Source organism: Equus caballus, chromosome 9, assembly GCF_041296265.1.
Source record: "Equus caballus isolate H_3958 breed thoroughbred chromosome 9, TB-T2T, whole genome shotgun sequence".
Classification (NCBI taxonomy): domain Eukaryota; kingdom Metazoa; phylum Chordata; class Mammalia; order Perissodactyla; family Equidae; genus Equus; species Equus caballus.
Window position 1 is genome coordinate 40,450,237 of NC_091692.1, and position 12,723 is coordinate 40,462,959.

A 12,723-nucleotide genomic window follows, 5' to 3' on the forward strand; every position below is an offset into this window, starting at 1 on the left:
CCGGGAACATCTCTTAAAAAGGCCTGTGAAACACAGTTTCCTTGCAGGCCTGATCTGGCTGCAGTAGAACTTCTGCTCTGGTTGCTCCACATTGCCTTAGAGCTGAAAGTCACAACGTGCAGGCTTCTTAACAAAAGGCGAGTTGGGCCCCAGAGCATCTTGCTTCCAGCTCATTGGGAAGCTAAGAAACAACTCGCTCTGCACAGTGCTCTTACAGCCTACCGGGAACATCTCTTACAAAGGCCTGTGAAACGCAGTTTCTTTGCAGGACTGATAAGGCTGAAGTAGAAGTTCTACCCTGGGTGAGCCACATTGCCCTAGAGCTGAAAGGCACAACGTGCAGGCTTCTTAACAAAGGGCGAGTTGGGCCCCAGAGCATCTTGCTTCCAGCTCTTTGGGAAGCTAAGAAACAACTCGCTCTGCACAGTGCTCTTACAGCCTACCGGGAACATCTCTTACAAAGGCCTGTGAAACGCAGTTTCTTTGCAGGCCTGATCTGGATGAAGTAGAACTTCTGCTCTGGGTGTGCCACACTGCCCTAGACCTGAAAGCTACAACGTGCAGTCTCCTTTCCAATGTGCGAGTTGGGCCCCAGAGCATCTTGCTTCCAGCTCTTTGGGAAGCTAAGAAACAACTCGCTCTGCACAGTGCTCTTACAGCCTACCGGGAACATCTCTTACAAAGGCCTGTGAAACGCAGTTTCTTTGCAGGCCTGATCTGGCTGAAGTAGAACTTCTGCCCTGGGTGTGCCACATTGCCCTAGAGCTGAAAGGCACAACGTGGGGGCTTCTTGACAAAGGGCGAGTTGGGCCCCAGAGCATCTTGCTTCCAGCTCTTTGGGAAGCAAGAAACAACTCGCTCTGCACAGTGCTCTTACAGCCTACCGGGAACATCTCTTACAAAGGCCTGTGAAACGCAGTTTCTTTGCAGGCCTGATCTGGCTGAAGTAGAACTTCTGCTCTGGGTGTGCCACACTGCCCTAGACCTGAAAGCTACAACGTGCAGTCTCCTTTCCAATGTGCGAGTTGGGCCCCAGAGCATCTTGCTTCCAGCTCTTTGGGAAGCTAAGAAACAACTCGCTCTGCACAGTGCTCTTACAGCCTACCGGGAACATCTCTTACAAAGGCCTGTGAAACACGGTTACCTTGCAGGCCTGATCTGGCTGAAGTAGAACTTCTGCCCTGGGTGTGCCACATTGCCCTAGAGCTGAAAGGCACAACGTGCAGGCTTCTTCACAAAGGGCGAGTTGGGCCCCAGAGCAGCTTGCTTCCAGCTCTTTGGTAAGCTAAGAAACAACTCGCCCTGCACAGTGCTCTTACAGCCTAAGGGGAACATCTCTTACAAATGCCTGTGAAATGCAGTTTCTTTGCAGTCCTGATCTGGCTGAAGTAGAACTTCTGCCCTGGGTGTGTCACATTGCCCTATAGCTGAAAGGCACAACATTCAGGCTTCTTAACAAAGCGCGAGTTGGGCCCCAGAGCATCTTGCTTCCAGCTCTTTGGGAAGCTAAGAAAAAACTCGCTCTGCACAGGGCTCTTACAGCCTACCGGGAACATCTCTTACAAAGGCCTGTGAAACGCAGTTTCTTTGCATGCCTGATCAGGCTGAAGTAGAACTTCTGCAGTGTGTGTGCCACATTGCCCTAGAGCTGAAAGGCACAACGTGCAGGCTTCTTAACAAAGGGCAAGTTGGGCCCCAGAGCATCTTGCTTCCAGCTCTTTGGGAAGCTAAGAAACAACTCGCTCTGCACAGTGCTCTTACAGCCTACCGGGAACATGTCTTACCAAGGCCTGTGAAACGCAGTTTCTTTGCAGGCCTGATTTGGCTGAAGTAGAACTTCTGCCCTGGGTGTGCCACATTGCCCTAGAGCTGAAAGGCACAACGTGCAGGCTTCTTAACAAAGGGCGAGTTGGGCCCCAGAGCTTCTTGCTTCCAGCTCTTTGGGAAGCTAAGAAACAACTCGCTCTGCACAGTGCTCTTACAGCCTACCGGGAACATCTCTTACAAAGGCCTGTGAAACACAGTTTCCTTGCAGGCCTGATCTGGCTGAAGTAGAACTTCTGCCCTGGGTGTGGCACCTAGCGCTAGAGCTGAAAGGCACAACGGGCAGTCTGCATTCCAAACGGCGAGTTGGGCGCCAGAGCATCTTGCTTCCAGCTCTTTGGGAAGCTAAGAAACAACTCGCTCTGCACAGTGCTCTTACAGCCTACCGGGAACATCTCTTAAAAAGGCATGTGAAACACAGTTTCCTTGCAGGCCTGAACTGGCTGAAGTAGAACTTCTGCCCTGGGTGTGCCACATTGCCCTAGAGCTGAAAGGCAGAACGTGCAGGCTTCCTAACAAAGGGCGAGTTGGGCCCCAGAGCATCTTGCTTCCAGCTCTTTGGGAAGCTAAGAAACAACTCGCTCTGCACAGTGCTCTTACAGCCTACCGGGAACATCTCTTCCAAAGGCCTGTGAAACGCAGTTTCTTTGCAGTACTGATCTGGCTGAAGGAGGACTTCTGCTCTGGGTGTGCTACTTTGCCCTAGAGCTGAAACGCACAACGTGCAGGCTTCTTTCCAAAGGGCGAGTTGGGCCCCACAGCATCTTGCTTCCAGCTCTTTGGGAAGCTAAGAAACAACTCGCTCTGCACAGTGCTCTTACAGCCTAGTGGGAACATCTCTTCCAAAGGCCTGTGAAACGCAGTTTCTTTGCAGGCCTGATCTGGCTGAAGTAGGACTTCTGCTCTGGGTATGCTACTTTGCCCTAGAGCTGAAAGGCACAACGTGCAGGCTTCTTTCCAAAGGGCGAGTTGGGCCCCACAGCATCTTGCTTCCAGCTCTTTGGGAAGCTAAGAAACAACTCGCTCTGCTCAGTGCTCTTACAGCCTAGTGGGAAAATCTCTTCCAAAGGCCTGTGAAACACAGTTTCTTTGCAGGCCTGATCTGGCTGAAGTAGGACTTCTGCTCTGGGTGTGCTACTTTGCCCTAGAGCTGAAAGGCACAACGTGCAGGCTTCTTTCCAATGGGCGAGTTGGGCCCCACAGCATCTTGCTTCCAGCTCTTTGGGAAGCTAAGAAACAACTCGCTCTGCACAGTGCTCTTACAGCCTAGTGGGAACATCTCTTCCATAGGCCTGTGAAACGCAGTTTCTTTGCAGGCCTGATGTGGCTGAAGTAGGACTTCTGCTCTGGGTGTGCTACTTTGCCCTAGAGCTGAAAGGGACAACGTGCAGGCTTCTTTCCAAAGGGCGAGTTGGGCCCCACAGCATCTTGCTTCCAGCTCTTTGGGAAGCTAAGAAACAACTCGCTCTGCACAGTGCTCTTACAGCCTACCGGGAACATCTCTTACAAAGGCCTCTGAAACGCAGTTTCTTGGCAGGCCTGATCTGGCTGAAGTAGAACTTCTGCCCTGGGTGTGCCACATTGCCCTAGAGCTGAAAGGCACAACGTGGAGGCTTCTTAACAAAGGGCGAGTTGGGCCCCAGAGCATCTTGCTTCCAGCTCTTTGCGAAGCTAAGAAACAACTCGCTCTGCACAGTGCTCTTACAGCCTACCGGGAACATCTCTTACAAAGGCCTGTGAAACGCAGTTTCTTTGCAGGCCTGATCAGGCTGAAGTAGAACTTCTGCTCTGGGTGTGCCACACTGCCCTAGACCTGAAAGCTACAACGTGCAGTCTCCTTTCCAATGTGCGAGTTGGGCCCCAGAGCATCTTGCTTCCAGCTCTTTGGGAAGCTAAGAAACAACTCGCTCTGCACAGTGCTCTTACAGCCTACCGGGAACATCTCTTACAAAGGCCTGTGAAACGCAGTTTCTTTGCAGGCCTGATCTGGATGAAGTAGAACTTCTGCCCTGGGTGTGGCACCTAGCCCTAGAGCTGAAAGGCACAACGTGCAGTCTGCATTCGAAAGGGCGAGTTGAGCGCCAGAGCTTCTTGCTTCCAGCTCTTTGGGAAGCTAAGAAACAACTCGCTCTGCACAGTGCTCTTACAGCCTACCGGGAACATCTCTTACAAAGGCCTGTGAAACACAGTTTCCTTGCAGGCGTGATCTGGCTGAAGTAGAACTTCTGCCCTGGGTGTGGCACCTAGCCCTAGAGCTGAAAGGCACAACGGGCAGTCTGCATTCCAAAGGGCGAGTTGGGCGCCAGAGCATCTTGCTTCCAGCTCTTTGGGAAGCTAAGAAACAACTCGCTCTGCACAGTGCTCTTACAGCCTACCGGGAACATCTCTTAAAAAGGCCTGAGAAACACAGTTTCCTTGCAGGCCTGATCTGGCTGAAGTAGAACTTCTGCCCTGGGTGTGCCACATTGCCCTAGAGCTGAAAGGCACAACGTGCAGGCTTCCTAACAAAGGGCGAGTTGGGCCCCAGAGCAGCTTGCTTCCAGCTCTTTGGGAAGCTAAGAAACAACTCGCTCTGCACAGTGCTCTTACAGCCTACCGGGAACATCTCTTACAAAGGCTTGTGAAACGCAGTTTCTTTGCAGGCCTGATCAGGCTGAAGTAGAACTTCTGCCCTGGGTGTGCCACATTGCCCTAGAGCTGAAAGGCACAACGTGCAGGCTTCTTAGAAAAGAGCGAGTTGGGCCCCAGAGCATCTTGCTTCCAGCTGTTTGGGAAGCTAAGAAACAACTCGCTCTGCACAGTGCTCTTACAGCCTACTGGGAACATCTCTTACAAAGGCCTGTGAAACGCAGTTTCTTTGCAGGCCTGATCTGGCTGAAGTAGAACTTCTGCCCTGGGTGTGCCACATTGCCCTAGAGCTGAAAGGCACAACGTGCAGGCTTCTTAACAAAGGGCGAGTTGGGCCCCAGAGCTTCTTGCTTCCAGCTCTTTGGGAAGCTAAGAAACAACTCGCTCTGCACAGTGCTCTTACAGCCTACCGGGAACATCTCTTACAAAGGCGCGTGAAACGCAGTTTCTTTGCAGACCTGATCTGGCTGAAGTAGAACTTCTGCCCTGGGTGTGCCACATTGCCCAGAGCTGAAAGACACAACGTGCAGGCTTCTTAACAAAGGGCGAGTTGGCCCCAGAGCATCTTGCTTCCAGCTCTTTGGGAAGCTAAGAAACAACTCGCTCTGCACAGTGCTCTTACAGCCTACCGGGAACATCTCTTACAAAGGCCTGTGAAATGCAGTTTCTTTGCAGGCCTGATCTGGCTGAAGTAGAACTTCTGCCCTGGGTGTGCCACATTGCCCTAGAGCTGAAAGGCACAACGTGCAGTCTTCTTAACAAAGGGCGAGTTGGGCCCCAGAGCAGCTTGCTTCCAGCTCTTTGGGAAGCTAAGAAACAACTCGCTCTGCACAGTGCTCTTACAGCCTACCGGGAACATCTCTTACAAAGGCCTGTGAGACGCAGTTTCTTTGCAGGCCTGATCTGGCTGAAGTAGAACTTCTGCTCTGGTTGCGCCACATTGGCCTAGAACTGAAAGCTACAACGTGCAATCTGCTTTCCAAAGTGCGAGTTGGGCCCCAGAGCATCTTGCTTCCAGCTCTTTGTGAAGCTAAGAAACAACTCGCTCTGCACAGTGCTCTTACAGCCTACCGGGAACATCTCTTACAAAGGCCTGTGAAACGCAGTTTCTTTGCAGGCCTGATCTGGCTGAAGTAGAACTTCTGCCCTGGGTGTGCCACATTGCCCTAGAGCTGAAAGGCACAACGTGGGGGCTTCTTGACAAAGGGCGAGTTGGGCCCCAGAGCATCTTGCTTCCAGCTCTTTGGGAAGCTAAGAAACAACTCGCTCTGCACAGTGCTCTTACAGCCTACCGGGAACATCTCTTACAAAGGCCTGTGAAACGCAGTTTCTTTGCATGCCTGATCAGGCTGAAGTAGAACTTCTGCAGTGTGTGTGCCACATTGCCCTAGAGCTGAAAGGCACAACGTGCAGGCTTCTTAACAAAGGGCAAGTTGGGCCCCAGAGCATCTTGCTTCCAGCTCTTTGGGAAGCTAAGAAACAACTCGCTCTGCACAGTGCTCTTACAGCCTACCGGGAACATGTCTTACCAAGGCCTGTGAAACGCAGTTTCTTTGCAGGCCTGATTTGGCTGAAGTAGAACTTCTGCCCTGGGTGTGCCACATTGCCCTAGAGCTGAAAGGCACAACGTGCAGGCTTCTTAACAAAGGGCGAGTTGGGCCCCAGAGCTTCTTGCTTCCAGCTCTTTGGGAAGCTAAGAAACAACTCGCTCTGCACAGTGCTCTTACAGCCTACCGGGAACATCTCTTACAAAGGCCTGTGAAACACAGTTTCCTTGCAGGCCTTATCTGGCTGAAGTAGAACTTCTGCCCTGGGTGTGGCACCTAGCGCTAGAGCTGAAAGGCACAACGGGCAGTCTGCATTCCAAACGGCGAGTTGTGCGCCAGAGCATCTTGCTTCCAGCTCTTTGGGAAGCTAAGAAACAACTCGCTCTGCACAGTGCTCTTACAGCCTACCGGGAACATCTCTTAAAAAGGCATGTGAAACACAGTTTCCTTGCAGGCCTGAACTGGCTGAAGTAGAACTTCTGCCCTGGGTGTGCCACATTGCCCTAGAGCTGAAAGGCAGAACGTGCAGGCTTCCTAACAAAGGGCGAGTTGGGCCCCAGAGCATCTTGCTTCCAGCTCTTTGGGAAGCTAAGAAACAACTCGCTCTGCACAGTGCTCTTACAGCCTACCGGGAACATCTCTTCCAAAGGCCTGTGAAACGCAGTTTCTTTGCAGTACTGATCTGGCTGAAGGAGGACTTCTGCTCTGGGTGTGCTACTTTGCCCTAGAGCTGAAACGCACAACGTGCAGGCTTCTTTCCAAAGGGCGAGTTGGGCCCCACAGCATCTTGCTTCCAGCTCTTTGGGAAGCTAAGAAACAACTCGCTCTGCACAGTGCTCTTACAGCCTAGTGGGAACATCTCTTCCAAAGGCCTGTGAAACGCAGTTTCTTTGCAGGCCTGATCTGGCTGAAGTAGGACTTCTGCTCTGGGTATGCTACTTTGCCCTAGAGCTGAAAGGCACAACGTGCAGGCTTCTTTCCAAAGGGCGAGTTGGGCCCCACAGCATCTTGCTTCCAGCTCTTTGGGAAGCTAAGAAACAACTCGCTCTGCTCAGTGCTCTTACAGCCTAGTGGGAAAATCTCTTCCAAAGGCCTGTGAAACACAGTTTCTTTGCAGGCCTGATCTGGCTGAAGTAGGACTTCTGCTCTGGGTGTGCTACTTTGCCCTAGAGCTGAAAGGCACAACGTGCAGGCTTCTTTCCAATGGGCGAGTTGGGCCCCACAGCATCTTGCTTCCAGCTCTTTGGGAAGCTAAGAAACAACTCGCTCTGCACAGTGCTCTTACAGCCTAGTGGGAACATCTCTTCCATAGGCCTGTGAAACGCAGTTTCTTTGCAGGCCTGATGTGGCTGAAGTAGGACTTCTGCTCTGGGTGTGCTACTTTGCCCTAGAGCTGAAAGGGACAACGTGCAGGCTTCTTTCCAAAGGGCGAGTTGGGCCCCACAGCATCTTGCTTCCAGCTCTTTGGGAAGCTAAGAAACAACTCGCTCTGCACAGTGCTCTTACAGCCTACCGGGAACATCTCTTACAAAGGCCTCTGAAACGCAGTTTCTTGGCAGGCCTGATCTGGCTGAAGTAGAACTTCTGCCCTGGGTGTGCCACATTGCCCTAGAGCTGAAAGGCACAACGTGGAGGCTTCTTAACAAAGGGCGAGTTGGGCCCCAGAGCATCTTGCTTCCAGCTCTTTGCGAAGCTAAGAAACAACTCGCTCTGCACAGTGCTCTTACAGCCTACCGGGAACATCTCTTACAAAGGCCTGTGAAACGCAGTTTCTTTGCAGGCCTGATCAGGCTGAAGTAGAACTTCTGCTCTGGGTGTGCCACACTGCCCTAGACCTGAAAGCTACAACGTGCAGTCTCCTTTCCAATGTGCGAGTTGGGCCCCAGAGCATCTTGCTTCCAGCTCTTTGGGAAGCTAAGAAACAACTCGCTCTGCACAGTGCTCTTACAGCCTACCGGGAACATCTCTTACAAAGGCCTGTGAAACGCAGTTTCTTTGCAGGCCTGATCTGGATGAAGTAGAACTTCTGCCCTGGGTGTGGCACCTAGCCCTAGAGCTGAAAGGCACAACGTGCAGTCTGCATTCGAAAGGGCGAGTTGAGCGCCAGAGCTTCTTGCTTCCAGCTCTTTGGGAAGCTAAGAAACAACTCGCTCTGCACAGTGCTCTTACAGCCTACCGGGAACATCTCTTACAAAGGCCTGTGAAACACAGTTTCCTTGCAGGCGTGATCTGGCTGAAGTAGAACTTCTGCCCTGGGTGTGGCACCTAGCCCTAGAGCTGAAAGGCACAACGGGCAGTCTGCATTCCAAAGGGCGAGTTGGGCGCCAGAGCATCTTGCTTCCAGCTCTTTGGGAAGCTAAGAAACAACTCGCTCTGCACAGTGCTCTTACAGCCTACCGGGAACATCTCTTAAAAAGGCCTGAGAAACACAGTTTCCTTGCAGGCCTGATCTGGCTGAAGTAGAACTTCTGCCCTGGGTGTGCCACATTGCCCTAGAGCTGAAAGGCACAACGTGCAGGCTTCCTAACAAAGGGCGAGTTGGGCCCCAGAGCAGCTTGCTTCCAGCTCTTTGGGAAGCTAAGAAACAACTCGCTCTGCACAGTGCTCTTACAGCCTACCGGGAACATCTCTTACAAAGGCTTGTGAAACGCAGTTTCTTTGCAGGCCTGATCAGGCTGAAGTAGAACTTCTGCCCTGGGTGTGCCACATTGCCCTAGAGCTGAAAGGCACAACGTGCAGGCTTCTTAGAAAAGAGCGAGTTGGGCCCCAGAGCATCTTGCTTCCAGCTGTTTGGGAAGCTAAGAAACAACTCGCTCTGCACAGTGCTCTTACAGCCTACTGGGAACATCTCTTACAAAGGCCTGTGAAACGCAGTTTCTTTGCAGGCCTGATCTGGCTGAAGTAGAACTTCTGCCCTGGGTGTGCCACATTGCCCTAGAGCTGAAAGGCACAACGTGCAGGCTTCTTAACAAAGGGCGAGTTGGGCCCCAGAGCTTCTTGCTTCCAGCTCTTTGGGAAGCTAAGAAACAACTCGCTCTGCACAGTGCTCTTACAGCCTACCGGGAACATCTCTTACAAAGGCGCGTGAAACGCAGTTTCTTTGCAGACCTGATCTGGCTGAAGTAGAACTTCTGCCCTGGGTGTGCCACATTGCCCAGAGCTGAAAGACACAACGTGCAGGCTTCTTAACAAAGGGCGAGTTGGCCCCAGAGCATCTTGCTTCCAGCTCTTTGGGAAGCTAAGAAACAACTCGCTCTGCACAGTGCTCTTACAGCCTACCGGGAACATCTCTTACAAAGGCCTGTGAAATGCAGTTTCTTTGCAGGCCTGATCTGGCTGAAGTAGAACTTCTGCCCTGGGTGTGCCACATTGCCCTAGAGCTGAAAGGCACAACGTGCAGTCTTCTTAACAAAGGGCGAGTTGGGCCCCAGAGCAGCTTGCTTCCAGCTCTTTGGGAAGCTAAGAAACAACTCGCTCTGCACAGTGCTCTTACAGCCTACCGGGAACATCTCTTACAAAGGCCTGTGAGACGCAGTTTCTTTGCAGGCCTGATCTGGCTGAAGTAGAACTTCTGCTCTGGTTGCGCCACATTGGCCTAGAACTGAAAGCTACAACGTGCAATCTGCTTTCCAAAGTGCGAGTTGGGCCCCAGAGCATCTTGCTTCCAGCTCTTTGTGAAGCTAAGAAACAACTCGCTCTGCACAGTGCTCTTACAGCCTACCGGGAACATCTCTTACAAAGGCCTGTGAAACGCAGTTTCTTTGCAGGCCTGATCTGGCTGAAGTAGAACTTCTGCCCTGGGTGTGCCACATTGCCCTAGAGCTGAAAGGCACAACGTGGGGGCTTCTTGACAAAGGGCGAGTTGGGCCCCAGAGCATCTTGCTTCCAGCTCTTTGGGAAGCTAAGAAACAACTCGCTCTGCACAGTGCTCTTACAGCCTACCGGGAACATCTCTTACAAAGGCCTGTGAAACGCAGTTTCTTTGCAGGCCTGATCTGGCTGAAGTAGAACTTCTGCTCTGGGTGTGCCACACTGCCCTAGACCTGAAAGCTACAACGTGCAGTCTCCTTTCCAATGTGCGAGTTGGGCCCCAGAGCATCTTGCTTCCAGCTCTTTGGGAAGCTAAGAAACAACTCGCTCTGCACAGTGCTCTTACAGCCTACCGGGAACATCTCTTACAAAGGCCTGTGAAACACGGTTACCTTGCAGGCCTGATCTGGCTGAAGTAGAACTTCTGCCCTGGGTGTGCCACATTGCCCTAGAGCTGAAAGGCACAACGTGCAGGCTTCTTCACAAAGGGCGAGTTGGGCCCCAGAGCAGCTTGCTTCCAGCTCTTTGGTAAGCTAAGAAACAACTCGCCCTGCACAGTGCTCTCACAGCCTAAGGGGAACATCTCTTACAAATGCCTGTGAAATGCAGTTTCTTTGCAGTCCTGATCTGGCTGAAGTAGAACTTCTGCCCTGGGTGTGTCACATTGCCCTATAGCTGAAAGGCACAACGTTCAGGCTTCTTATCAAAGCGCGAGTTGGGCCCCAGAGCATCTTGCTTCCAGCTCTTTGGGAAGCTAAGAAAAAACTCGCTCTGCACAGGGCTCTTACAGCCTACCGGGAACATCTCTTACAAAGGCCTGTGAAACGCAGTTTCTTTGCATGCCTGATCAGGCTGAAGTAGAACTTCTGCAGTGTGTGTGCCACATTGCCCTAGAGCTGAAAGGCACAACGTGCAGGCTTCTTAACAAAGGGCAAGTTGGGCCCCAGAGCATCTTGCTTCCTGCTCTTTGGGAAGCTAAGAAACAACTCGCTCTGCACAGTGCTCTTACAGCCTACCGGGAACATGTCTTACCAAGGCCTGTGAAACGCAGTTTCTTTGCAGGCCTGATTTGGCTGAAGTAGAACTTCTGCCCTGGGTGTGCCACATTGCCCTAGAGCTGAAAGGCACAACGTGCAGGCTTCTTAACAAAGGGCGAGTTGGGCCCCAGAGCTTCTTGCTTCCAGCTCTTTGGGAAGCTAAGAAACAACTCGCTCTGCACAGTGCTCTTACAGCCTACCGGGAACATCTCTTACAAAGGCCTGTGAAACACAGTTTCCTTGCAGGCCTGATCTGGCTGAAGTAGAACTTCTGCCCTGGGTGTGGCACCTAGCGCTAGAGCTGAAAGGCACAACGGGCAGTCTGCATTCCAAACGGCGAGTTGGGCGCCAGAGCATCTTGCTTCCAGCTCTTTGGGAAGCTAAGAAACAACTCGCTCTGCACAGTGCTCTTACAGCCTACCGGGAACATCTCTTAAAAAGGCATGTGAAACACAGTTTCCTTGCAGGCCTGAACTGGCTGAAGTAGAACTTTGCCCTGGGTGTGCCACATTGCCCTAGAGCTGAAAGGCAGAACGTGCAGGCTTCCTAACAAAGGGCGAGTTGGGCCCCAGAGCATCTTGCTTCCAGCTCTTTGGGAAGCTAAGAAACAACTCGCTCTGCACAGTGCTCTTACAGCCTACCGGGAACATCTCTTCCAAAGGCCTGTGAAACGCAGTTTCTTTGCAGTACTGATCTGGCTGAAGGAGGACTTCTGCTCTGGGTGTGCTACTTTGCCCTAGAGCTGAAACGCACAACGTGCAGGCTTCTTTCCAAAGGGCGAGTTGGGCCCCACAGCATCTTGCTTCCAGCTCTTTGGGAAGCTAAGAAACAACTCGCTCTGCACAGTGCTCTTACAGCCTAGTGGGAACATCTCTTCCAAAGGCCTGTGAAACGCAGTTTCTTTGCAGGCCTGATCTGGCTGAAGTAGGACTTCTGCTCTGGGTATGCTACTTTGCCCTAGAGCTGAAAGGCACAACGTGCAGGCTTCTTTCCAAAGGGCGAGTTGGGCCCCACAGCATCTTGCTTCCAGCTCTTTGGGAAGCTAAGAAACAACTCGCTCTGCTCAGTGCTCTTACAGCCTAGTGGGAAAATCTCTTCCAAAGGCCTGTGAAACGCAGTTTCTTTGCAGGCCTGATCTGGCTGAAGTAGGACTTCTGCTCTGGGTGTGCTACTTTGCCCTAGAGCTGAAAGGCACAACGTGCAGGCTTCTTTCCAATGGGCGAGTTGGGCCCCACAGCATCTTGCTTCCAGCTCTTTGGGAAGCTAAGAAACAACTCGCTCTGCACAGTGCTCTTACAGCCTAGTGGGAACATCTCTTCCATAGGCCTGTGAAACGCAGTTTCTTTGCAGGCCTGATGTGGCTGAAGTAGGACTTCTGCTCTGGGTGTGCTACTTTGCCCTAGAGCTGAAAGGGACAACGTGCAGGCTTCTTTCCAAAGGGCGAGTTGGGCCCCACAGCATCTTGCTTCCAGCTCTTTGGGAAGCTAAGAAACAACTCGCTCTGCACAGTGCTCTTACAGCCTACCGGGAACATCTCTTACAAAGGCCTCTGAAACGCAGTTTCTTGGCAGGCCTGATCTGGCTGAAGTAGAACTTCTGCCCTGGGTGTGCCACATTGCCCTAGAGCTGAAAGGCACAACGTGGAGGCTTCTTAACAAAGGGCGAGTTGGGCCCCAGAGCATCTTGCTTCCAGCTCTTTGGGAAGCTAAGAAACAACTCGCTCTGCACAGTGCTCTTACAGCCTACCGGGAACATCTCTTACAAAGGCCTGTGAAACGCAGTTTCTTTGCAGGCCTGATCAGGCTGAAGTAGAACTTCTGCTCTGGGTGTGCCACACTGCCCTAGACCTGAAAGCTACAACGTGCAGTCTCCTTTCC